Raw genomic sequence first — 27689 nt, forward strand, 5'->3', positions numbered from 1 at the left:
TATAATTACTAGCGTAACCCGCCCGCTTCGCTGCGCCTTCCGAAGCGTATTTGGAGAAACATTTTGCATTAACTTAGTCAACTATATCCTTCGTGCTGAAAACAAATTCGAAAAGATTTGAATTCTTTTAAACAAATCGGACCACTTGATTTTTCGTTTATAGGTACAAATACGGCGGGAATGCATATGTAAAACGGTTCGTCTTAAGGAGAGAGTGTACCCTTTCCTCCAAATTTTTTAAATAATGTTCTGTATTCAAGTAGTTGGACAATCTTCTATATTTCTTGTGAATTTTAAGTGTGGTTTGTCAAGGAAAGGTATACTTCTCCTCAACATATCTAAAAAATTAAGCACTATATTATAATAACATACAAAGAATTACTGTTTCCCATCCAATAAATCGGAAAAAGCAAAAATAGTAATAAATTTGACCACATTAACATTTGCTAAAATCTTGGAAAATGATGCACCCTCTACGTTGGCTGCCAATTTCATGTAAATTTAAGTTCTTTACTAAAAAGAAGTCTGGCAGAAGCCTGTGCAGAAATCATAAAATTATGTACCTAGTTCCCATTTACGGACAACCCTCTACTTTCAATTTAAGAAAAAAAAACGGACAAAAGGGAACCCTCCCCCACCTTCGCTCCACTCCGACCTGATATCGGACTATCACGTACCCTATATTAATTTCGTAACTACTCAATGGTCCCTATAAATTCTATCGAAGTAAATCGACAAAGTTTATTTCAATTTTCCCCTTCCCCAACCAGATATCGAAAAATCATATACTAATTTAAAAATCATGTATAAATTTAATCACCTCCTCCCACGTTCCCTGTAAATTTCAAGTAGATCGGCGATGTTTAAATTTTGCTCTATTGTTTTAAAGGGACGTCACTTTCCCCGATACAATATCGACAAACACCGTAGTGAATAGCACCCCTAACCTTCCCTGAAAATTCTTGAAACTTTCCTTCAAGTGTGGGGCAAGGAAGGTTTCCTCTTCGTTCATAACCTTCCCCCACTGCTTTTGTAAATTTCAAGAAAACTTAAATTTTTTTTGCAGTTTTAGAGGAAAGAGGAAATATCGAAAAGTGATGTATCGTATCTTTTGTAAACGTTCCAGAAAATGTCAAGCAAATTATAAGCCTAAAGGGGCGGCCTCTCTTCCGTCCAAATATCACAAAATCAGGTATCAACTATTACGGTTGACGGAGGTTACGATCTCTCCCCAGTCCTCTGTAAATTTCAAGTAACTCGGTAAAGTTTAATTGTTTCTCTGTATGTACTTAAGAGAAGCGGATGTCTCCATATGCCCTTTTATTTTTATTAAAAAATCAGGAACCTGATATAAATTTCATAACCCATTTTTTCCGTAAAATTTCAGTCGAGGGAGTTTAGTTTTGTTTGAACTTTCAAAAGAAAAAAAAAATCGGACAAAGGGGTGGTCCCTCTCCCCGACCAAATATCGAAAAATAATGTAGCGGATTTTTGTCTACATGCCAACCCCAACATTCAATGAAAATTTCAAGCAAATCGCATAATTTTATTCCAAGTTTCAAAAAGTAGGGAAAGGGGGAGGTCCCCCTCCCCGTCCACATATGAAATCATCAGGTACACCATATTAATTCCATAACCTCACCGCATGTTCTCTGTAAATCTCAGATAATTTAGAGAATTTTAGTTTTTTCACTGTACTTTAAAAAAAGTCGAACAAAGGGGAGGTCCCCCTCCGCCACCAAATATCGAAATATAAAGTAGCGGATCTTTGTCTAGATGCCAACCCCAACCTTCAATGAAAATTTCAAGCAAATCGGTCAACTTTGGTCTAATTTTCAAAAAGTCGGACAAAGGGGAGGTTCCTCTCCGCGACCATATGTCAAAAAATGAGGTACCCTATTTTCAGCACATGAGTGCCCCCCACGATCTCTGAAAGTTTCAAGTAAATTGGTTCAGCCGTTTTCGCGCCAACCCGGAACATACAAATAAACAAACAAACAAACAAATAAACAAACATAATTTGAATTTTATATATATAGATGGACCGATATGGACCAATTTTTGCATGGTTTTTAGAGCCCATATACTAACATCACGTACCAAATTTCAACCAGATCGGATAAATTTTGCTCCTCTAAGAGGCTCCTGAGGTCAAATCTGGGGATCGGTTTATTTGGGGGTCCGTTTATATGGGGGCTATACGTAAAAGTGGACCGATATGACTCATTTGCAATACCATTCGACCTAGAATGGTATTGCCACAACCCATAATATATATACCTTATGGGGTCTTAGAGCAATATTTCGATGTGTTACAAACGGAATGACAAAGTTAATATACCCCCCATCCTATGGTGGAGGGTATAATAAAAGTAAATTAAATTTAGAGTTAGTTTAACTACGGAAATTTTTTTCTGTGTTAGCTACCTGAACTTGGTTGCAATGTCTATCAGCCACATTCGACATCGAAAACTGCCAACATTGGTTAATTTTTGATGCAATACTGCCGTAACGCTAAACATATAACTTGTACTACATAGTAGTATGTGATATAAATAAGCAAAATAATCAATAATCAATGTCTGCAATGTTTCATTTCTACACTTTTCATGAAAATATATAGAAATATATTTTTTGCAGTTACAATAATCAGCATTTTATTGTTTGCCACAATTCAAGACATATTAATCATGGCTTCTTCAAATCAAACATTTCAATAAAAGTTGATTAATTTCGTATAATACATAGCCACAATACATTAACCAAAATGTTTTTAACCAACCAGTCAGCCTATGACATAATAACATAACTTTCCATAACAAAAGTTTAGGAATAACAAAGAAACACTCAGGCCTTGGTACCACTGCACACTTCATATGATCGCCCGAAAAACGACTTATTTCCTATGAAAGCGTAACAGATGTGCATTATGTAGACTATCATCATTTGAGGTAGATTTACGACGTCACACAGTGCTCTCTGAAAGAGGAGCAAGCCCATATCTTCAAACAAAAACTTGAAAAATGATTTTATTTGGAAACAAACCAGAATGCAATTTAATGCATAACCTTTTGTCAACACAGCTGCAGTAGAGTCTTAAAACAGTAACCCAACCATGAATGTTATATAAACGTATGGGTGATAACGAAATGAATGACTTTTCTTTAGGAAATTGACATTTTTGGTAAATCCAAAAAAAAAAAACGTTAATGAAATCGATATAATTTAAGCATTATAAAAAAACAATCATATGAAAATCTTTTATTTTATTTTTTTTTAATATTCAATTTGAAGATGAATATTTATTTGTGGCATTACGTTGGCACAAGCATCTTGAACTTGACATTCAAATTTCGGAATGAGTAATGACATAAGGCGAGTGCTTATAATGAGAATCAAAAAACTAAGTTTTTTTTAATTTGTAGACTTTCTGAGATACGATTTTTCCGATGTTGAAAAAATCGGCACAGACTTCGAAATTTGGCTTTTTAATACTTTTAAAAATCCAAATTCGATTTTTCATAATTTGTTAATGGTGAAGAAACTAAAGGTCGACCCTTACTTCAGGCGAAAAGGATGTTAATCCGTGATTAAAATTCCATTAAAATTCTAGAAATCTTACTTTCTAAAAAAAAACAATGCATCCATGACAATGCATTTTTAGAAATTTTTAACAAAAATATTTTACTGATGATGATGCTAAGTTAATACATTTTGCCATTTTTAAGACAAATTAAAAAAAATACAATTGCTGCTATTTTGCAAAAACAAAACTTTTTTCTGCAGGCGGGTAAAGTTCAAAGATGGGCTATATCGGCCCGTGTTTCGATAGAGCCGCCCTATAGACCAATCTCCCGAATTGACTTTTGAGGGCATGGTAGCCGAATTTTTCATCTTATTTGTAGTAAATTGGATACCTACAAAAATCCTAACAGAAGAATGCCCCAAAAATAAATATGAAAAATTGCCCAAAAACAAAAATCATACAAAATTGGAATATTTTTCAATTCAAAAAAAAAAAAAAACTATCAAATTTGGGGGTTATGACATTTTGTGAGAATATTATATTGGGAAATTTTTCATATGAAACGTTCCTCTATATTAAACGGCCGTAAGTTCGGCCAGGTAGAATCTTATGTACCCTCCACCATGGATTGCGTAGAAACTTCTACTAAAGACGGTCATCCACAATTAAATTACTTGGGTTGCGGCCTATGGCAAGCCATCTTCTTCACTTAACTTCTTAACATCATCTTCGAAATTCTAAGTTAGTCCATGCGGGACATATAGTAGACAATAGAAAGCTCAATTAAATACGTATATATTCAGTTCTTGACCGGTATATATAGCGAAGAAATAATTACGAACCGATATGAACTTTTGTGCAGTATAGAGCCACAATTGAAATATGGGGGTCGCTTTATATGGGGGATATATACAATTATGAACACGAGTCTAAAAAAATGGCAGATTTTTTCTGTTTGGTAGATTGGTAGAATTCTTGATGTTTTAGAAGATTTTGCAAAATATTCCTTTCTAACTACGAAATGCTTCATAAATTTTCTATAGAAATAACATTTTGACAAAATTTTCCACAGAAATAAAATTCTGACCATGACCCAGAATATATATATATACTCCGGTTGTCGAATATAGGGATCGGTTTATATAAGGCCTATATATAATTATCGCCCGATATGGACCAATTCTGGCATGGTTGTTAGAGACCATGTACCAACACCATGTACCAAATTTCAACCGGATCGGATGAATTTCGCTCCTCTAAGAGACTCCGCAAGCCAAAAAATTGGTTCATATCGGTCCATAATTACATATATATCCCCATAAAAACCGATCCCCAGATTTGAACACCGGAGCCTCTTGGAAGAGCAAAATTCATCGGAATCGGTTAACATTTGGTACGAAGTGTTAGTATGTTGACTCTAACAACCATGGATAAATTGGTCCATATCGGTCCATAATTATATGTAGCCCCCATATAAACCGTTCCCCAGATTTGACCTCAGGTCCCTCTTGGAGGAGCAAAATTCATCCGATCCGGTTGAAATTTGGAACGTGGCGTTAATATATCGCCGCTAACAAACATGCCAAAATTGGTACATATCGGCCTATAGTTATATATAGCCGTTCCCCAATCACATAAAAATTGGTCCATATCGGTTCTTAATCATGGTTGCCACTCGAGCCAAAAATAATCTACCAAAATGTTTATTTCTATAGAAAATTTTGTCCAAAATCTTATTTCTATAGAAAACTATGTCAAAATTTTATTTCTATAGAAAACTATGTCAAAATTTTATTTCTATAGAAAACTATGTCAAAATTTTATTTCTTTAGAAAATGTTGTCAAAATGTTATTTCTATAGAAAATTTTGTTAAAATTTTATTTCTATAGAAAATTTTGTCAACATTTTATTGCTATAGAAATGTTGTCAACATTTTATTTCTATAGAAAATTTTGTCAAAATATTATTTCTATATAAAGTTTTGTCAAAATTTTATTTCTATAGAAAATGTTGTCAAAATTTTATTTCTATAGAAAATTTTGTCAAAATTTTATTTCTATAGAAAATTTTCTCAAAATTTTATTTCTATAGAAAATTTTGTCAAAATTTTATTTTATAGAAAATTTTCTTAAAATTTTATTTCTATAGAAAATTTTTTCAAAATTTTATTTCTATAGAAAATTTTGTCAAAATTTAATTTCTATAGAAAATTTTGTCAAAATTTAATTTCTATAGAAAAATATGTCAGAATTATATTTCTATAGAAAATTTTGTCAAGATATTATTTCAATAGAAAATGTTGTCAAAATTTTATTTCCATGGAAAAATATGTCAAAATTTTATTTCTATAGAAAATTTTGACAAAATATTATTTCTATAGAAAAGTTTTTCAAAATTTTATTTCTGTAGAAAAGTTTTTCAAAATTTTATTTCTATAGAAAATATTCTCAAAATTTTGTTTTATAGAAAATTTTCTCAAAATTTTATTTCTATAGAAAATTTTGTCAAAATTTTATTTCTATAGAAAATTTTGTCAAAATATTATTTCTATGGAAGATTTTGTCAAAATTTTATTTCTATAAAACATTTTGTCAAAACTTTATTTCTATAAAACATTTTGTCAAAACTTTATTTCTATAGAAAATTTTGTCAAAATTTTATTTGTATAGAAAACTATGTCAAAATATTATTTCTATAGAAAATTTTATCTAAATTTTATTCCTGTAGAAAAAATTTTCAAAATTTTATTTCTATAGAAAATTTTGTCAAAATTTTATTTGTATAGAAAACTATGTCAAAATTTTATTTCTATAGAAAATTTTGTCAAAATATTATTTCTATAGAAAATTTTGTCCAAATTTTATTTCTAAACAACATTTGTCAAACTGAATTATATACGTATTTAACCGGCCTGTTTTTAATTAAATATATACCACGTATGGACTAACTTACAATTTAGAAGAAGTATTAAGATGCCTTGCCATCGGCCGCAACCCAGGTAATTTAATTGTGCATGATATTCTTTAGTAGAAGTTTCTACGCAATCCATGGTGGAGGGTAAATAAGCTTCGGCCTGGCATATAAGATTTAATTTTTCTGACTTTATTATATCCGTTATCTACTGTAGGTAAATGTGTCAATTACCGATTAAAAAGTCGACTTTTTCAAATTAGAAAAAATGTGTAAATGTGTCAATTACCGATCAAAATTTAAATAATTTTTGTTTTCAAAATCATGAAAATCTTAAAAAATCGAAATTTTTAATATTAAAAGCATTGTGATCACCATCCACAAATCCAAAATTCTATTAAAATATTAAAAATCGAATGAATTGTGCAAATCCTCAAAATTGTATTGGTTTATCAATGATAACAGTCCTTTCTGTATTTTAATGTATTGAAAAATTACTCTTTCAATTGAGATAAAAACATAATTTTCACCTTTATTTTATACCATTAAATTGTCTTGTTTTTCGATATTTTTAACACATAGTCCATAAGTATTTTTTTGCTTTCCCTTGAAATTGGTTTACCTTTCCTTTATATTTTTGGCAGGTCAATGTAAAAAATCCAAAAAGCCTTTTTGTGGCTATTTGGTACTAGCGGCAAAATGTTACAATACTTTCTTTAAGTGGCCAAGACCTTCATTAGAGAAACTGCTGCAAATAAATGAAGTACCGCAATAGAAATAAGAAAGCATGGCCCAAACATCAATTGAAGTCCAAAGATTAATCAACAGATATTCAAATGCATTTTTTTCTCTCTCTCTGAAGACCTGGGAAGCATGGTTGCTTGCAATGCAATAATGGCCTAAAGCTGTGGAACGCCTAAATATGGCGTGGTATTTAAGTTCAGTCTTTACCAGTGATTTGCAAGCATTAATTTAAATTTATTCAACCTAGCTATTCGCTATTAGCACTGAGTTACATGGTTTAATATAAAACTCCATGACTGCTGTACTTTCTTTGACCCAATTATTTATGTTTTATATTTTAACTTTTTATTCCCTCCACCATAGGATGGGGGGTATATTAACTTTGTCATTCCGTTTGTAAGACATCGAAATATTGCTCTAAGACCCCATAAAGTATATATATTCTGGGTCGTGGTGAAATTCTGAGTCGATCTAAGCATGTCCGTCCGTCCGTCCGTCTGTTGACATTACGCTAACTTTCGAACGAAACAAGCTATCGACTTGAAACTTGGCACAATTAGTTGTTATTGATGTAGGTCAGATGGTATTGCAAATGGGCCATATCGGTCCACTTTTACGTATAGCCACCATATAAACCAATCCCCAGATTTGGCTTGCGGAGCCTCTACGAGAATCAAATTTCATCCGATCCGGCTGAAATTTGGTACATGGTCTCTAACAACTGTGCAAAAATTGGTCCACATCGGTTCATAATTATATATAGCCCCCATATAAACCGATCCGCAGATTTGGCTTGCGGAGCCTCTAAGAGAAGCAAATTTCATCCTATCCGGCTGAAATTTGATTCATGGTGTTAGGATGTGGTCTCTAACAACCATGCAGGAATTGGTCCACATCGGTCCATAATTATATATAGCCCCCATATAAACCGATCCGCAGATTTGACCTCCGGAGCCTCGTGGAAGAACAAAATTCATCCGATTCGGTTGAAATTTGGTACATGGTGTTAGTATATTGTCTCTAACTACTATGCAGGAATTGGTCCATATCGGTCCATAATTATATGTAGCCACCATATAAACCGATCACCAGAGCTCTTGGAGAAACAACATTCATCCGATCCGGTTGAAATTTGGTACATTGCGCTAGTATATGGCCGCTAACAACCATGCCAAAATTGGTCCATATTGGTCCATTTGTCAAGATTTTCTTTCTATAGAAAATTTTGTCAAAATTTTATTTATATAGAAAATTTTGTCAAAATTTTATTGCTATAGAAAAATTTGTCAAAACTTTATTACTATACAAAATTTTGTCAAGATTTTATTTCTATAGAAAATTTTGTCAAAATATTATTTCCATAGACAATTTTGTCAAAATTTTATTTGTATATTGAGAAGACGGCGTTAAGAAGTTTTAAAATACCTTGCCATCGACAAGTGTTACCGCAACCCAAGTAATTCGATTGTGGATGACAGTGTTCCGTAGAAGTTTCTACGCAATCCATGGTGGAGGGTACATAAGATTCGGCCTGGCCGAACTTACGGCCGTATATACTTGTTTCAAATTGAGTCTTCCAAGTTCGATTAAAAAGTTAACTTTATCAATTTATTATACCCTTCACCACTACTGTGGTACAGGGTATAATAAGTTTGTGCATTTGTATGTAACGCCAAGACGGAAAAGTCTGAGACCCATCGTTTAGTATACCGATCGTCTTAGAATTGAATTCTGAATCGATTTAGCGATGTCCGTCTGTCTGTCTGTCTGTCTGTTGGTGTATTTTTGTGTGCAAAGTACAGCTCGCAGTTTTAGTCCGATTGTCCTAAAATTTGGTATAGGGTCCTGTTTCGGCTCAAAGACGATTCCTATTGATTTTGGAAAAAATCGGTTCAGATTTAGATATAGCCGCCATATATATTTTTCACCGGTCTGGTCATAATTGACGTGTATATCAACCGATCTTCCTCAAATTCCGTACATCCGAATATTTTATGAGTCTCGAAAAATTTGCAAAATATCAGCCAAATCGGTTCAGATTTAGATATAGCTCCCATATATAGTTTTCGCCCGATTTACACTCATTTGCCCACAGAGGCCAATTTTTTGCTCCAATTTAGTTGCAATTTTGCACAGGGAGTAGAATTAGCATTATAGCTATGCGTGTCAAATTTGGTTGAAATCGGTTCAGATTTAGATATAGCTCCCATTAATATGTTTTTCTGATTTCGACAAAAATGGTCAAAATACCAACATTTTCCTTGCTAAATCCCCACTGCTTAGTCGAAAAGTTGTAAAAATGACTCTAATTTTCCTAAACTTCTAATACATATATATCGAGCGATAAATTATAAAGAAACTTTTTCGAAGTTTCCTTAAAATTGCTTCAGATTTAAACGTTTCCCATATTTTTTTACTAACATTGTGTTCCACCCTAGTGCATTAGCCGACTTAAATTTTGAGTCTATAGATTTTGTAGAAGTCCATCAAATTCTTCCAGATCGAGTGATATTTAAATGTATGTATTTGGGACAAACCTTTATATATAGCCCCCAACACATTTGACGGATGTTGTATGGTATCGAAAATTTAGATCTACAAAGTGGTGCAGGGTATAATATAGTCGGCCCCGCCCGACTTTAGACTTTCCTTACTGGTTTTCTACTAACATTGTGTTCCACCCTAGTGCATTAGCCGACTTAAATTTAGAGTCTATAGATTTTAGAGAAGTCTATCAAATTCTGTCCAGATCGAATGATATTTAAATGTATGTATTTGGGACAAACCTTTATATATAGCACCCAACACATTTGACGTATTGAATATTTAGATCTACAAAGTGGTGCAGGGTATAATATAGTCGGCCCCGCCCGAGTTTAGACTTTCCTTACTTGTTTTTTAATTAAAAATTTCAAAATTTTCAATCATTGACTTAATTAACGTAATGTTTCTGTCTTGGTTGAAAATTTTATTGAATCAATTAATTTAATAATTGAAAAAAATTTTTGCTTCAATCCGCTTTTTAATTGGAAATCGAGGTGATATTTTTTCCGTGAAGATATTCATTCAAATGTATTTGCTCTTTTCACTCATAATTCTAAAAAAAATCTACGACAAATATTATGCTTGTATTCGCGATTACTTTTCTTTTTTGAATTTCGACTTTCGATTAAACGGCGTTTTCACGATTCTCGAAATTTTTCTTTAAGTTCGATTAGTCAATTGGGACCAACAGCAAAAGTTGTTGGTCGGTTTGGATCTATTAAAAAAACATGTCGATTGGACGATTTATAAAATTACTTCCACTCTTTGACTTTTTTTGATAAACAGTCAATGGGTCGAAAAATAGATTTTCGAATTATATTCCCTAGTCGCGTTTCAGAAATATTTCTACACAGAAAAAATATTTTTTGATCCAATTAATTTTTAATTGAACTTTCAACAATCACAGAAATGATGGTAATAATCACCAACGTCATTAAAAAATTAGTTTATACAATTAAAAAATTAATAGATCCAATGAATATTAATTAATATAATTAATTGTTGTGATTGACTTTTGTTGTAGTCCAACCAATTAAATTTTTAATTGATAGTGTTTTCAAAATTCAACTAAAATTTGAATTGGAAAATTTTCGGTGATTTTCAGTGATTATTTGCTTTAATGATTATTTGTGTTCTAAGATCATCGATATAATTGCCCTCTTTCATAATAAATTTCATATGAATTATATTTACTTTTCGTCATCCTATGATTATCATTTAAGATGTCACAAAAAATAAAGAACAACGTTTGTTTCTTAAATCTTTTGTTTCGGAGGTGAGATAATTTTCTAATACCTTTTCACATACAAATCAAAAACCTCTAATCTTGTTGTCTGCCATAGACATTTGGTTTTTGAAGTGTCAGAAGATTATCCGTGTGTTCATTACCAGCTGATTCCCTTTACTATTAAAGTTGACTTGCCTCGGGCCAGGAGCACGATAAAATGGAATAAGTTTTGAAGCACATGAAGCACAGAGAATAGAACTTGGTCAAATGATATATAACTGTTGTGATAAGCCATAAAGGCAACATATGATGACGGTAACCTATAAACATGTAACAGAAAGTGTGTCCCCACACGCATACGCACACCAATCTCCAAGTGTTTTGTGGCGTTTGGATTGTGGTATGCAAAGTGGGTCACAATCAGCTGGCTGGCTATTAAACACGACATACTAAGGCAAATATCCATCCATCGAGAGCCCAACACTTGAGAAATTGTTCAAACGATATATGAATGGATATGGCCGGACAGACGTATGGTCATATGTCGGGACAATTTGTGGCGTGCGTGTTTATTACATTCAATGATATGTGTGTGTGTGTGTGCGTTGCCTTAGCCGGTGGCTTTATGGCTTTTGGTAGATGATGTCGATGTAGCTGCTGCTGCTGCTGCCGTTTGTAAACGACTCAGTCACTACTGGAACTTTTGGGAAAGGCTCGAGCTGTAGTTGTTTGCAACTGGTGATGCTGATGTTGTTGGTGGTAACACATTAATCAGCAGTCACAACCAGTATTGAAAATCTTTGAAAAAACACTTCACTTCTTTACTTCCATTCTTTTCAGTATTTTATTTTTTATTTTTATTAGGATATATAAAATGGTGTATCTGTTTTATGGATAGATTCGAGTGCTTAGTAGTTACTTCAGTTATTGTGTCGGTCAGTGATGTATACTTTGTTGTTTGAAATTGTGTTGGAGGTTCCGCACCTTATCTTTGGCGTTATTTTTTATTAATAAAACAAAATACAAGAAAGTTCTTCGCACTGTGGAAACAAAAGGTTTGTGAAAAGTTTGTAACTGATGATAGGTGTTAAGCTGGGTGAAAAGTGGTCTTAATTTAGTTTTCTTTTGGGTTTTCCTAGCCTTAGATGCGGCAAATTTGCAAATAACATGAAGAATTTCACAAGTTTTATATACACTGCACCACCTTTTGAACCCGGGTATTATAAGATTGTGCATATGTTTGCCACACCCATAAAATTATTGGTTTTGGCAAGGTCACCCATGAGCCACAATTGGTACAATTCTACCACAAATGGTAGATTTGATACAATTTAGTAGATTGGTAGAATTTTTGATGTTTTGGTAGATTTTGCACATTTTTTCTTCCAAATAAGATATGCTTCACAAATTTTCTATAGAATTACATTTTTTTTAATTTCCTATACACATTAAATTTTAACAAAATTTTCTATGGAAATAAAATTTTGACAAAGTTGTCTACAAAGATATAATTTTGATAAAATTTTCTCTAGAAATAAAATTTTTACAAAATTTTCTATAGAAATAAAATATTATTAAATAGAAAATAATTGTTTAATAGAAAAGAAAGATCGAATAAAATTTTATATAGAAATAAAATTTTGATAAAATTTTCTATAGAAATAAAATTTTGACAAAATGTTATATAGAAATAATATTTAAAAAAAAAATTACAAAATGTTGTATATAAATAATATTAAAAAAAAATTACAAAATTTTCTGTAGAAATAAATTTTGACAAAATTTTCTATAGAAATAAAATTATGACAAAATGTTCTATAGAAAGAACATTTTTACGAATAAATAAACAAGTAAATTTTTTAGAAAAATTTTGAGAACATTTTCTATAAAAATAAAATTTTGACACAATGTTGTATAGAAATAATATTTTAACAAAAGTTTAAATAGAAATAAAATTTTGACAAAATTTTCTATAGAAATAAATTTTTACAAAATTTTCTATAGAAATAAAATTTTTAGAAAAATTTCTAGGAAAAAAAAATTTTGACAAAATTTTCTGTAGAAATAAAATTTTGGCGAAATGTTCTATACAAAGAAAATTTTTACAAAAAATAAAATAAATAAACAAGTAAAATTTTTAGAAAAATGTTGACAAAATTTTGTATAGAAATAAAATTTTGACAAAATTTTCTGTAGAAATAAAATTTTGACAAAATGTTCTGTAGAAAGAAAATTTTTACAAAAAAAAAATAAATAAACAAGTAAAATTTTTACAAAATTTTCTTAGAAATAAAATTTTTAGACAAATTTCTAGGCAAAAACAATTTTGACAATATTTTCTGTAGAAATAAAATTGTGACATAATGTTCTATAGAAAGAAAAATTTTACAAAAAATAAAATAAATAAACAAGTAAAATTTTTAGACAAATTTTGACAAAATTTTCTATAGAAATAAAATTTTGACAAAATTTTCTGTAGGAATAAAATGTTGACAAAATGTTCTATAGAAAGAAAATTTTTACAAAAAAAAAAAAAATAATTTTCTGTAGAAATAAAATTTTGACAAAATGTTCTATAGAAAGAACATTTTTAAAAAAAATAAAATAAATAAACAGGTAATATTTTTAGAAAATCTTTGACAAAATTTTGTATAGAAATAAAATTTTGACAAAATTTTCTGTAGAAATAAAATTTTGACAAAATATTCTATAGAAAGAAAAATTTTACAAAAAAAAAATAAATAAACAAGTAACATTTTTAGAAAAATTTTTACAAAATTTTCGTTAGAAATAAAATTTTGAGACAAATTTCTATGGAAAAAAATTTGACAACATTTTCTATAGAAATAAAATTTTGACAAAATGTTCTATAGAAATAAAATTTTGACAAAATGTTGTATAGAAATAATATTTAAAAACAAGTATATACAGCACTAAGTTCGGCCGGGCCGAATCTTAAATACCCACCATCATGAACCAAATATTAGGGTTTCCTTTGAAATTTCAGGAGGGCTTGAGGACTTGAGGACACTTTCCGAAGATAAATTTAAAGATTTCACCTATGAGGTCTATATCAGATTCTGGATTTTATATAACCATTTTTGTTTGAGTTTTAGAGGAATCTGGAAATTTTACATTGAATTTCAAGCAATTTTCATGATCAGTGCGCCTTCTACACCCTCAAGAAGTGCAGTCGGTCTAAATACGAGAATATTTACAATTTTAGACAAATCAGATAAAAACTACGGTTTTTAGAAACCCAAGGATTTAAATCGGGAGATCGTTCTTATGGGGGCTATACTAAAATACGGACCGATACTCACCGTTTTCGGCACACCTCTTTATGACCCGAAAATACCTCTAGATTTCCAATTTCAGGCAAATAGGATAAAAACTTCGGATTCTAGATGCCCAAGAAGTAAAATCGGGAAATCGGTCTATATGGGGGCTATACCAAAACATGGACCGATACTCACCATTTTTGGCACACCCCTTTATGGTCTTCAAATACCTATAAATTTCCAATTTCAGACAAATTATATTTAAACTACGGATTCTATAAGCCCAAGACCCCAAATCGGGAGGTCGTTTTATATGGGGACCTCACCAAAACATGGACCGATACTCACAATTTTTGGCACACGTATTTGTGGTCCTTCAATAACTCTAGATTTCCAATTTCAGGTAAATTGAATAAAAACTGCGGTTTCTATAAGCCCAAGAAGTAAAATCGGGAGATCGGTCTATATGGGGGCTATACCAAAATATGGACCGATACTCACCATTTTCGGCACACCTCTTTATGGTCCTAAAATACCACTAGATTTCCAATTTCAGGCAAATAGGATAAAAACTTCGGATTCTAGAAGCCCAAGAATTAAAATCGGGAAATCGGTCTATATAGGGGCTATACCAAATATGGACCGATACTTACCATTTTCGGCACACCTCTTTATGATCCTAAAATACCACTAGATTTCCAATTTCAGACAAATTGGATAAAAACTACGGTTTCTATAAGCCAAAGACCCCAAATCGGGAGGTCCTTTTATATGGGGACCATACCAAAACCTGGACCGATACTCACAATTTTTGGCATACGTATTTGTGGTCCTACAATACTTCTAGATTTCCAATTTCAGGTAAATTGAATAAAAACTGCGGTTTCTATAAGCCCAAGAAGTAAAATGGGGAGATCGGTCTATATGGGGGCTATACCAAAATATTGTCCGATACTCACAATTTTTGGCACACGTATTTGTGGTCTTACAATACCTCTAGATTTCCAATTTCAGGTAAATTGAATAAAAACTGCGGTTTCTATAAGCCCAAGAAGTAAAATCGGGAGATCGGTCTATATGGGGGCTATACCAAAACATGGACCGATACTCACCATTTTTGGCACACCCCTTTATGGTCATAAAATACCTCTACATTTCTAATTTCAAGCAAATTGGATAAAAACTACGATTTCTATAAGCCCAAGACCCCAAATCGGGATGTCGGTTTATATGGGGACTATATCAAAACCTGGACCGATATAGCCCATCTTCGAACTTGACCTGCCTGCAGACAAAAGACGAGTTTGTGCAAAATTTCAGCGCGATTGCTTCATTATTGAAGACTGTAGCGTGATTACAACAGACAGACAGACAGACAGACAGACAGACAGACGGACAGACGGACATCGTTATATCGTCTTACAATTTCTCCCTGATCAAGAATATATATACTTTATATAGTCGGAAATCGATATTTCGATGCGTTACAAACGGAATGACAAGCTTATTATACCCCCGTCACCATTCTATGGTGGTGGGTATAAAAATATAGAAATAAATTTTTGACAAAATTTTCTATAGAAATAAATTTTGACAAAAATTTATATAGAAATAAAATTTTTAGATAAATTTATAGGAAAAAACAATTTTGACAATATTTTCTGTAGAAATAAAATTTTGACAAAATGTTCTATAGAAAGAAATTTTTTACAAAAAATAAAATAAATAAACAAGTAAAATTTTTAGAAAAGTTTTGACAAAATTTTCTGTAGAAAGAAAATTTTTACAAAAAATAAAATAAATAAACAAGTAAAATTTTTAGAAAAATTTTGACAAAATTTTCGTTAGAAATAAAATTTTGAGACAAATTTCTATGGAAAAAAAATTTGACAAAAATTTCTATAGAAATAAAATTTTGTCAAAATGTTGTATAGAAATAATATTAAAAAAACGTTTATATAGAAATAACATTTTTACACAATTTTCTGTAGAAATTTTCTGTAGAAATAAAAAAAGTTTATATAGAAATAAAATTTTTACAAAATTTTCTGTAGAAATAAATTTTGACAAAATTTTCTATAGCAATCAAATGTTTTCGACATCTATTGTAATAAAATCAAATGTTTTCAACATCTATAGAAATAAAAATTTGAGAACATTTTCTATAGAAATAAAATTTTGACAAAACTTTCTATAGAAATAAAATTTTGACAAAGTTGTCTATAAAGATATAATTTTGATAAAATTTTCTCTAGAAATAAAATTTTGACAAAATTTTCTTTAGAAATAAATTTTTGACAAAATTTTTTTTAGAAATAAAATTTTGAGAAAAAATTTCTATGGAAAAAAAATTGACAAAATTTTCTATAGAAATAAAATTTTGAGAAAATGTTGTATGGAAATAATATTTTAAAAAAGGTTTATATAGAAATAAAATTTTTACAAAATTTTCTGTAGAAATAAATTTTGACAAAATTTTCTATAGAAATAAAATTTTTAGAAAAATTTCTAGGAAAAAAGATGTTGACAAAATTTTCTATAGAAATAAAATTTTGACAAAATTTTCTATAGAAAGACAATGTTTACAAATAAATAAACAAGTAAAATTTTTAGAAACATTTTGACAACATATTCTATAGAAATAAAATTTTGACAAAATGTTGTATAGAAATAATATTTAAAAAAAAAGTTTATATAAAAATAAAATTTTTACAAAATTTTCTGTAGTAATAAATTTTGACAAAATTTTCTATAGAAATAAAATTTTGAGAAAAATTTCTAGGAAAAAAATGTTGACAAAATTTTCTATAGAAATAAAATTTTGACAAAATGTTCTATAGAAAGAAAATTTTTACAAATAAATAAAATAAATAAACAAGTAAAATTTTTAGAAAAATTTTGACAAAATTTTCTATAGAAATAAATTTTGACAAAATTTTCTATAGAAATAAATTTTGACAAAATTTTCTATAGAAATAAAATTTTTAGAAAAATTTCTAGGAAAAAAAAATTGAATAAAATTTTGTAGAAAAAAACATTTTGACAAAATTTTCTATAGAAAAAAATTTGACCAAAACTCCAATTTGAAAGATTTTCTTAAAGCTATCCTTGCTTCAAGGTTTGGTTTCGTCAGCCCTCCCGACTTTATAATTTCCCTATATGTTGGTCGTAATTGCAATGCTTTCCATTTTTAGTATTGATCAGCTGTGAAAGAATAAAAGCCTCAAATGTGGCAGTTACTAAAATACAGGGTGATTCAAAATAACACATATTGTTGGAAGTTCCTTTGTTTAGTCATTTTATTGATGTGGGAATTTGCGGCAATTTTCAATTGTTCTGAGATCTTGATTTCGATTGTTCTGAGATCTTGCTATAACCCTTCCAAATATTTAAAAGTCTACATCAAAAAACAATATAGAAAAGTTGCAAAATTTCGGAAAAGTTCAGTTTTTGATTGTTTTTCTCTTCCCACTGTGCACCAAAATTCACTGAAGCAGTAAGAGCATAGTAAATGAAGTAAATTTTTTGCTGCTCAGCTTCTTAAGCGACGAAATTCTTACTTTCCTTTCAGCATGAACTTTTAACATGTGTCCATTTAGATGTTCGTCTGTCTGTTCGGTTTACGCCTGACTTTCGGTAACATCATTGGCGGCATTTTATGTAGCACTATATCATGGCTGTTGGCAAGGAACCTTGTCTAAAGCATTTACCAGGAGATGGACTTTGGCTTGGCTTTGATTACAGAAACAAAAAGTGAAAGCGTTTTTTTTTTTCGTTGGTTTCAAAAGATTGTGGCATGTGTATGGATAATTTTCCATCAAAACAAACGAAAAAAACGAATCATTGCAGAGTAGCTTAGTTAGTTTCTTTCACTTGGTAGATTCTTATATGATGCATTTTTGGTTGTTTTTTGCATACCCAGTTTTAATTTATGGTTTGCTTACTTTTGTATTTTTTTTCACTTTTTATTGGTGAAGGTGCTATTTTTGGCTTAACTGAAACTCTTCATGAAAATTAAATTGATTTCATTTCATTTTTTGTTATTTATGAGTTTACAATAAATTCATGTTGGAATTTGATTGAAAAACTGTGTTTGTGGAGTATACGCAAATGAAGAAAAATTATTGCTTTAATCCTATTGGAAAGCAGAAAAATATTTTATTTGGGCATATCTTCGCAACAAGTTTCAAGTTCAAAAATGTATAATATGCACGGTTGCTACAATAGCCAATAATAACCTTACGTAGAAATAAAATTTTGACAAAACGTTCTATAGAAATAAAATTTGGACAAAATTTTCTATAGACAAAAAAATTTACAAAATTTCCTATAGGAATAAAATTTTGACAAAATTTGCTATAGAACAAAAATTTTGACAAAATTTTCTATAAAATTTTCAGAAAATTTTCGATAGAAATCAAATTTTCATGAAAATTTTCTATAGAAGTTTTCTATAGAAATAAAATTTTGAAAAAAATTTCTATGGAAATAAAATTTTGACAAAATTTTCTATAAAACAAAAAATTTTTGACAAAATTTTCTATAGAAATAAAATGTTGACAATATTTTGTATAGAAATAAAATTTTGACAAAATTTTCTATAGAAAGAAAATGTTGACAAAATTTTCTATAGAAATAAAATTTTGACAAAATTTTCCATAGAAATAAAATTTTAACAAAATTTTCTATAAAAAAAATGTGACCAAATTTTCTATAAAAATAAGATGTTGACAACATTTTCTATAGAAATAATATTTTGACAAAATTTTCTATAGAAAAAAATGTTGACAAAATTTGCTATAGAAATAAAATTTTCAGAAAATTTTCTATAGAAGTCAAATTTTCAGAAAATTTTCTATAGAAATGAAATGCTGAGAAAAATTTCTATATAAGTTTTCTATAGAAATAAAATTTTGAGAAAAATTTCTATGGAAATAAAATTTTGACAAACGTTTTCAATAGAAATTAAATATTGACAACAATTTCTATAGAAATAAAATATTGATAAAATTTTCTATGGAAATAAACTTTTGACAAAATTTATTTTATTTATTTAAAATAAAAATTTTCTGTAGAAATACAATTTTGAAAAAATTTTTTATAGAAATTAAATTTTGACAAAATTTTCTATAGAAATAAAATTGTGACTAAATTTTCTATAATTTTCTATAGTAATCACATTTTCAGAAAATTTTCTTTCGAAATAAAATTTTGAGAAAAATTTCTATGGAAATAAAATTTTGAAAAAATTTTCAATAGAAATAAAATGTTACCAAAATTTATTTTATTTATTTAAAATAAGAATTTTCTATAGAAATAAAATTTTGACAAAATTGTTTATAGAAATAAAATTTTGACAAAATTTTCTATAGAAATAAATTTTTGACAACAATTTCTATCGAAATAAAATTTTGACAAAAATTTCTATAGAAATAAAATTGTGACTAAATTTTCTATATAAATAAATTTTTGACATCACTTTCTATAGAAATAAAATTTTGACAAAATTTTCTACAAAAAAAAAATTGACAAAATTCTCTATAGAAATAAAATTGTGACTAAATTTTCTATAGAAATAAATTTTTGACAAAACGTTTCTAAAGAAATAAATTTTTGACAAAATTTATCAATAGAAATACAATGTTGTCAAAATTTTCTATCGAAATCAAATTTTCAGAAAATTTTCTATAGAAATCAAATTTTCTGAAAATTTTCCACAGAAATAAAATTTTGAGAAAAATTTCTATGGAAATAAAATATTGACAAAATTTTCAATAGAAATAAAATGTTGACAACAATTTCTCTAGAAATAGAATATATTCAAAATTTTATATGGAAATAAAATTTTGACAAAATTTATTTTGTTTATTTAAAATAAAAATTTTCTATATAAAATAAAATGTTGACAAAATTTTCTATGGAAATAAAATTGTGACCAAATTTTCTATAGAGATAAATTTTTGACAAAACGTTTCTATAGAAATAAAATTGTGACAACATTTTCTATAGAAATCAAATCTTCAGATAATACAATTTTTACAAACCTTTCTATAGAAATAAAATTTTAACAAAATTGTCTATAGAAAAAAAAAATTGACAAAATTTTCTATAGAAATAAAATTTTGACAAAATTTGCTATAGAAATAAAATTGTGAGTAAATTTTTTATAAAAATCAAATTTTGAGAAAATTTTCTATAGAAATAAAATTTTGACAAAATTTTCTATAGAAATAAAATTTTCAAAAAATTTCTTATGGAAATAAAATTTTGAGAAAAATTTCAATGGAAATAAAATTTTGACAAAATTTTCAATAGAAATAATATGTTTACAACAATTTCCATAGAAATAAAATATTGACAAAATTTTCTATGGATATAAAATTTTGACAAATTTTTTTTTATTTATTTAAAATAAAAATTTTCTATTAAAATAATATTTTGACAAAATTGTCTATAGAAATAAAATTGCGACTTAATTTTCTATAGAAATAAATTTTTCACAAAATTTATCTATAGAAATAAATTTTTGACAAAATTGTCTATAGAAATAAATTTTTCACAAAATTTATCTATAGAAATAAATTTTTGAGAGAAATTTCTATGAAGAAAAAAGGTTGATATAATCCTGTTGGAAAGCAGAAAAATATTGTGTTTGGACATTTCTTCACAACAAGTTTCAAGCTCAAAAATTTATAGTATGCACGGTTGCGTCACGAGCCAAAAATAATCTACCAGAGAAATAAAATTGTGACAAAACTTTCTGAAGACTTTCTTGACAAAATTTTCTATAGAAAAAATAGACAAAATTCTCTACAGAAATAAAATTGTGACTTAATTTTCTATAGAAATAAATTTTAGACAAAATTTTTTACAGAAATAAAATTGTGACAAAAATTTCTATAGAAAAAAAATTTTGACAAATGAAGAAAAACAATTGCTTTAATCCTATTGGAAAGCAGAAAAATATTGTGTTTGGACATATCTTAACAACAAGTTTCAAGTTCAAAAATGTGTGGTATGCACGGTTGCTATACAAGCCAAAAATTAACTACAATAGAAATAAAATTTTGACAAAACTTTCCATAGAAATAAAATTTTGAGAAAATTTTCTATAGCAATCAAATTTTCAGAATATTTCTATAGAAATAAAATTTTTACAAAATTTTCTATAGAAATAAAAGTCTGACAAAAATTTGTATAGAAATAAAATTGTGACAAAATTTTCTATAGAAATAAAATTTTGACCAAATTTTCTTTGGAAATAAAATTTTGACAAAATTTTCTATAGCAATCAAATTTTCAGAATATTTCTATAGAAATGAAATTTTTACAAAATTTTCTATAGAAATAAAATATATACAAAAATTTTTATAGAAATAAAATTGTGATAAAATTTTCTATAGAAATAAAATTTTGACAAAATTTTCTATAGAAATAAAATTTTGACAGAATTTTCTATAGAAATAAAATTTTGACAAAATTTTCTATAGAAATAAAATTTTTACAAAATTTTCTATAGAAATAAAATTTTGACAAAATTTTCTATAGCAATCAAATTTTCAGAATATTTCTATAGAAATAAAATTTTGACAAAATTTTCTATAGCAATCAAATTTTCAGAATATTTATATAGAACTAAAATTTTTACAAAATTTTCTATAGAAATAAAATATATACAAAAATTTGTAAAGAAATAAAATTGTGACAAAATTTTCTATAGAAATAAAATTTTGACAAAATTTTCTATAGAAATAAAATTTTGACAACATTTTCTATAGCAATCAAATTTTCAGAATATTTCAATAGAAATAAAATGTTTACAAAAATGTCTATAGAAATAGAAGTCTGGCAAAAATTTATATAGAAATAAAATTGTGACAAAATTTTCTATAGAAATAAAATTTTGACAATATTTTCTATAGAAATAAAATTTGGACAAAATTTTCTATAGAAATAAAAGTCTGACAAAAATTTATATAGAAATAAAATTGTGACAAAATTTTCTATAGAAATAGAATTTTGACCAAATTTTCTATAGAAATAACATTTTGAAAAAATTTTCCATAGAAATAAATTTTGAAAAAATTTTCTATAGAAATAAAATTTTGAAAAAAAAATTTTATAGAATTAAATTTTTGACAAATGAAAAGTGTGTTTAGACATATCTTCGCAACAAGTTTCAAGTTCAAAAACGTATAGTATGCACGATTGCCTTACGAGCCAAAAAAAAAAAAAATCTCTACCAAAATTTGGTTTCTCCAAAAAAACTACCAATCAAATCTTATTTTGCTAAATTTTATCTCTATAGAAAATTTGGTCAAAATTTTATTTCTGTAGAAAATTTTGTATTTTGTCAAAATTGTATTTTTGTAAATTTTGTCAAAATTTATTTCTATTGAACAGTTTGTCAAAATATTATTTGTATAGAAAATTATGTCAAAGTTTTTTTTTATAAAAAATTTATCAAAATTTTATAGAAGTAAAAAAGAAAATGTTGTCAAAATTTATTTCTATAGAAATTTTTGTCCAAATTTTCCAAACCTCTTAGTTGGAGCGGAATATTTTGCAAAATCCACGAAAATATCAAGAATTCTACCAACGGTGGCAACCGTGATAGCATGGTGTATTCTTGCGATTTTATCCAATTTTTTCTTCAAATTACAAGAAATGTTTCTTTATCGAGCGAAAAAAATAATTATGTCTAATAAATTTACTTGAACTTGTAGAACAAAATTTTCTTAGTTTTGTTATGTCTTTTTACAAACAGTTCAGTTAAATTTTTCTAAAATTAACCAAATTTTTTTATCTGGTGGGTTCACAGTTTTTTGAGTGCAGCATGAACCATAGTTGAAAGTACGCTTTGATATTTATCAGATTCTCCTTATCATCATCTATGTACAAATCCAGCATGGTAATCCTTTCCCCACTATGGTCCCCCAACAAATATATTATATCGTGTTGTTAAACAAAACTTTTATTATTTTCCATCAAATAGAAAAAAACGTCCTTGGATGATTGTGGCATCATCATCAACATCATCATTTCCTTCTCCACAGATGTCAGACAGTTTATTGGCAATTATAAAAAAATTGTAGATGGTCCATGTGGCGTTTATCATGCGAGAGACTTTAATTGCATATCTCAAAACTTATGTTGTGCCATATAAACAATCCGAATTGGTTATGTTGGGAGTTTTTTTCCCAATGATTGTTCACTTGCAAGAAATGAGGATGGTGGTGGTGGTCGTGGTTAAGTGGGTAGGTAGCATAGCTAGATTGCAATCAATGTGAAAATTGTAGCAATTTGGAAGTTTTTATTTGTCAGTTAAATATTTCCATCTGTGTTTTTTTATTTATTTAAATACAAGATTTTCCTCAAATTCAGGATACAGCTAGCCAGCTGACATTATATGACAATTTGCAATAAATTTGCATGTTACCGTTCCGGATCTGAGCCACGAAGTTGGTCACTTGAATTTCCATTGGGTGACTGCAAAACGACAAGACGGAAAACGATGGCCAACAACATTTCTTTAATTTCTCTCGTTTCTTAGTTTGTAATTCATTTAAATTTGTTGTAAAGTGGAAATTTCTCTTTTGGCTAATTGAAATGTTTTTATTCACGACAATCTACTTTTTTGTTTTCATTTAATTGCTATAATTTTCTACATTCGATTGGATATCGAGTAAGGAAAACGTGTTTTTCATTTTGTAACTCAATTTCCTTTGCAGTGCTGGTCTATTTTTGTGAGAGGCAATAGGAAATCATTTAGTTTTCTTCCCATTTATTTTCTATTATAAATAAATTTAAATTAACTGAGTTTCTTTTTTCTATTTTCCAGATCAGTATTTCCTGGCTAATGCAAACCATTCATCATTATTTGGATATTATGAATCATTATATAAATTAAGGTAATTGATTGTTTATGTGTAATGTCGACTTAAGAGTTAATCATCTGGGAAAATTAGAGATTTTTATATTAGCTTTTACCATTTAAGAAACTAAAGTGTCATACAACACAGAAAAAATTTTCCGTAGTTCAACTAACGCTAAATTAAACTTATTTTTATTGCAAAAAAATTAATTGTAAAATTTTATTATGTTTTGCAAAATTTTCCACAGCCCAATGAAAATTTCGTTTTTTTTTAAGTATGTCTCAAACATTTTAAGAAATAAACGTGAGTATGAGAATGAACTACTGTATGGTTAAAATGGTCATGATTTGGCGCCAACGATTTTCTTCTTTAATTTTAGTTAATTTCTTCTTCTATGAGAGGGTGTAATTTCGAGAACTGCAGTTAAAAAGTACAACGGGGAATTAAATTTTCCTGGTTTTAACAACGCTTTGTGGAAATCTCAAAATGTGGAGTAAAATTTAGTTCAATTTTAGTGAGAGATAGTTCATTCCTCCTATAAAACAGTTTACTCTTTTTCGGTGTATTGAATATAAGTTGTTCACTTATGATCAATTTAACATGATTAAAATATATCCTCAAATGCTTCACAGTGATTAACAAGGCGGGGCCGACTATAATATACCCAGCACCACTTTGTAGGTCTGCATTTTTTATATATCTAAATCTGAACCGATTTCAATAAAATTTGGCATACCCTCTTAGAATTTTTATTCTACTCCCTAGGCAAAATTTCACGTAAATCAGGCCTATCAGGCGAAACCTACATACATGGTAGCTATATATAAATCTGAACCGATTTCTTCCAAAGTCAATAGGGTTCTATTCTGACCCTAAAGACATACTTGTGCCACATTTGAAGTCGATTGGACTGGAACTGAAACCTACTTTGGTCACAACAATGTGTTCCCAGACAGACGGACATGGATAGATCGAGTCAAGGTCACAGTTGTCACAGTTGATAGAATTCTTCCAAAAATGGTAGATTTTTTACTGCTTGGTAGATTGGTAGAATTCTTGATGTTTTGGTAGATATTGCAATGTACTCCCCTCCAAAAAATAGAAATAAAATTTTGACAAATATTTCTATAGAAATGCCATTTTGTAAAAAGTTTCTATAGAAATAAAATTTTGACAAAAGTTTCTATAGAAATAAAATTTTGAGAAAATTTTCTATAGAAATAAAATTTTGAGAAATTTTTCTATAAACATAAAATTTTGACAAAATTAAAAAAGAAAATATAGAAATAAATGTCTGACAAAAAAAAAATTAGAAATAAAAATGTGGACAAAACTTTCCATAAAAATAAAATTTGTACAAATTTTCTATAAAAATAAAATTTTCTATAGAAAAAAATTTTGGCAAAATTTTCTATAGAAATAAAATTTTGACAAAATTTTCCATAGATATAAAATATTCACAAAATTTTCTATAGATATAAAATATTCACAAAATTTTCTATAGAAATAAAATTTTGACAAAAGTTTCTATAGAAATAAAATTTTGAGAAAATTTTCTATAGAAATAAAATTTTGAGAAATTTTTCTATAAACATAAAATTTTGACAAAATTAAAAACGAAAATATAGAAATAAATGTCTGACAAAAAAATTTAGAAATAAAAATGTGGACAAAATTTTCCATAAAAATAAAATTTGTACACATTTTCTATAAAAATAAAATTTTCCATAGATATCAAATATTCACAAAATTTTCTATAGATATCAAATATTCACAAAATTTTCTATAGAAGTAAAATTTTGACAAAATTTTCTAAAGAAATAAAATTTTCTACAGGAATAAAATTTTGACAAAAATTTCTATAGAAATAAAATTTTTACAAAATTTACAATAGAAATAAAATTTTGACCAAAATTTCTATAGAAATAAAATTTTTACAAAATTTACAGTAGAAATAAAATTGAGGCAGAATTTTCTATAAAAATAAAAATTTGTTAAAATTTTCTATAGAAACAAAATGTTGAGAAAATTTTCTATAGAAATAACATTTTGACAAAAAGAAATAAAATTTTGACAGAATTCTATACAAATCAAATTGTGGCAGAATTTTCTATAAAAAAAAAAACAAAAAAAAACAAAATTTGAAAAAATTTTCGATAGAAATAAAATTTTGACAAAATTTTCTATGGAAATAAAACTTTGACAAAATTTTCTATAGAAATAAAATGTTGACAAAATTTTCTATAGAAATAAAATTTTGACAAAATTTTCTATAGAAATAAAATTTTGACAAAATTTTCTATAGAAATAAAATTTTGACAAAATTTTCTATAGAAATAAAATTTTGACAAAATTTTCTATAGAAATAAAATTTTGACAAAATTTTCTATAGAATAAAAATTTTGACAAAAATTTTTATAAAAATAAAATTTTTACAAAATTTTCGATAAAAATAAAATTTTCTGTAGAAACAAAATTTTGACAAAATTTTCTATTGTGGCAGAATTTTCTATAAAAATAAAATGTTCACAAAGTTTTCTACAGAAATAAAATTTTGACAAAATTTTCTATAGAAATAAAATTTTGACAAAAATTTTTATAAAAATAAAATTTTTACAAAATTTTCTATAAAAATCAAATTTTCTGTAGAAGCAAAATTTTGAAAAATTTTCTATTGTATAGAAATAAAATTGTGGCAGAATTTTCTATAAAAATAAAATTTTGACAAAATTTTCTATAGAAATATAACGTTGAGAAAATTTTCTATAGAAATACAATTTTGACAAAATTTTTCATGAAAATTAAATTTTTAGAAAATTTTCTATATAATAAAATTTTGACAAAATATTCTATAGTAATAAAAGTTTGACAAAATTTTCTATAGAAATAAAATTTTGACAAAATTTTCTATAGGAATAAAATGTTGACAAAAATTTCTATAGAAATAAAATTCTCACAAAATTTACAATAGAAATAAAATTGTGGCAGAATTTTCTATCAAAATAAAAATTTGATCAAATTTTCTATAGCAATAAAATGTTGATAAATTTTTCTATAAAAATAAAATGTTGAGAAAATTTTCTATAGAAATAAAATTTTGACGAAATTTTGTATAGAAAAAATTCCAGCAAAATTTTCGGTGGAACTAAAATGTGGACAAAATCCTCTATAAAAATAAAATTTTGAGAAAATTTTCTGTAGAAACACAATTTTCACAAAATTTTCTATACAAATAAAATTTTGACAAACTTTTCTATACAAATAAAATTTTGACAAAATTTTCTATAGAAATAAAATTTTTACAAAATATTCTATAGAAATAAAATTTTGACAAAATTCTCTATAGAAATAAAATTTTGACAAATGTTTCTATGAAAATGAAATTTTGACTAAATTTTCTATAGTAATAAATTTTCTATAGGAATTTGGACAAAATTTTCCATAGTAATAAAAGTTCGACAAAATTTTCTATAGAATTAAAATTTTGACAAAGTTTTCTATAAAACTAAAATTTTGACATAATTTTCAGTAGAAACAACATTTTGACAAAATTTTCTATAAAAATAAAATTTTGACAAAA

At 27.4% G+C, this 27689-nt stretch overlaps 1 protein-coding gene across 10 annotated transcripts in view; it reads left to right on the forward strand.

Moving 5' to 3' along the window:
- The window catches only part of LOC142229417 (uncharacterized), a 250695-nt gene that overhangs the window by 111416 nt on the left and 111590 nt on the right, over positions 1 to 27689 (forward strand). For all 10 annotated transcript variants that reach the window (XM_075299974.1, XM_075299973.1, XM_075299980.1 and 7 more), the window contains one exon: positions 24076 to 24145. The gene's annotated coding sequence lies outside the window, so the exon portion shown is untranslated. The remainder of the gene's footprint in view (positions 1 to 24075; positions 24146 to 27689) is intronic.

Source organism: Haematobia irritans, chromosome 3, assembly GCF_050003625.1.
Source record: "Haematobia irritans isolate KBUSLIRL chromosome 3, ASM5000362v1, whole genome shotgun sequence".
NCBI lineage: Eukaryota > Metazoa > Arthropoda > Insecta > Diptera > Muscidae > Haematobia > Haematobia irritans.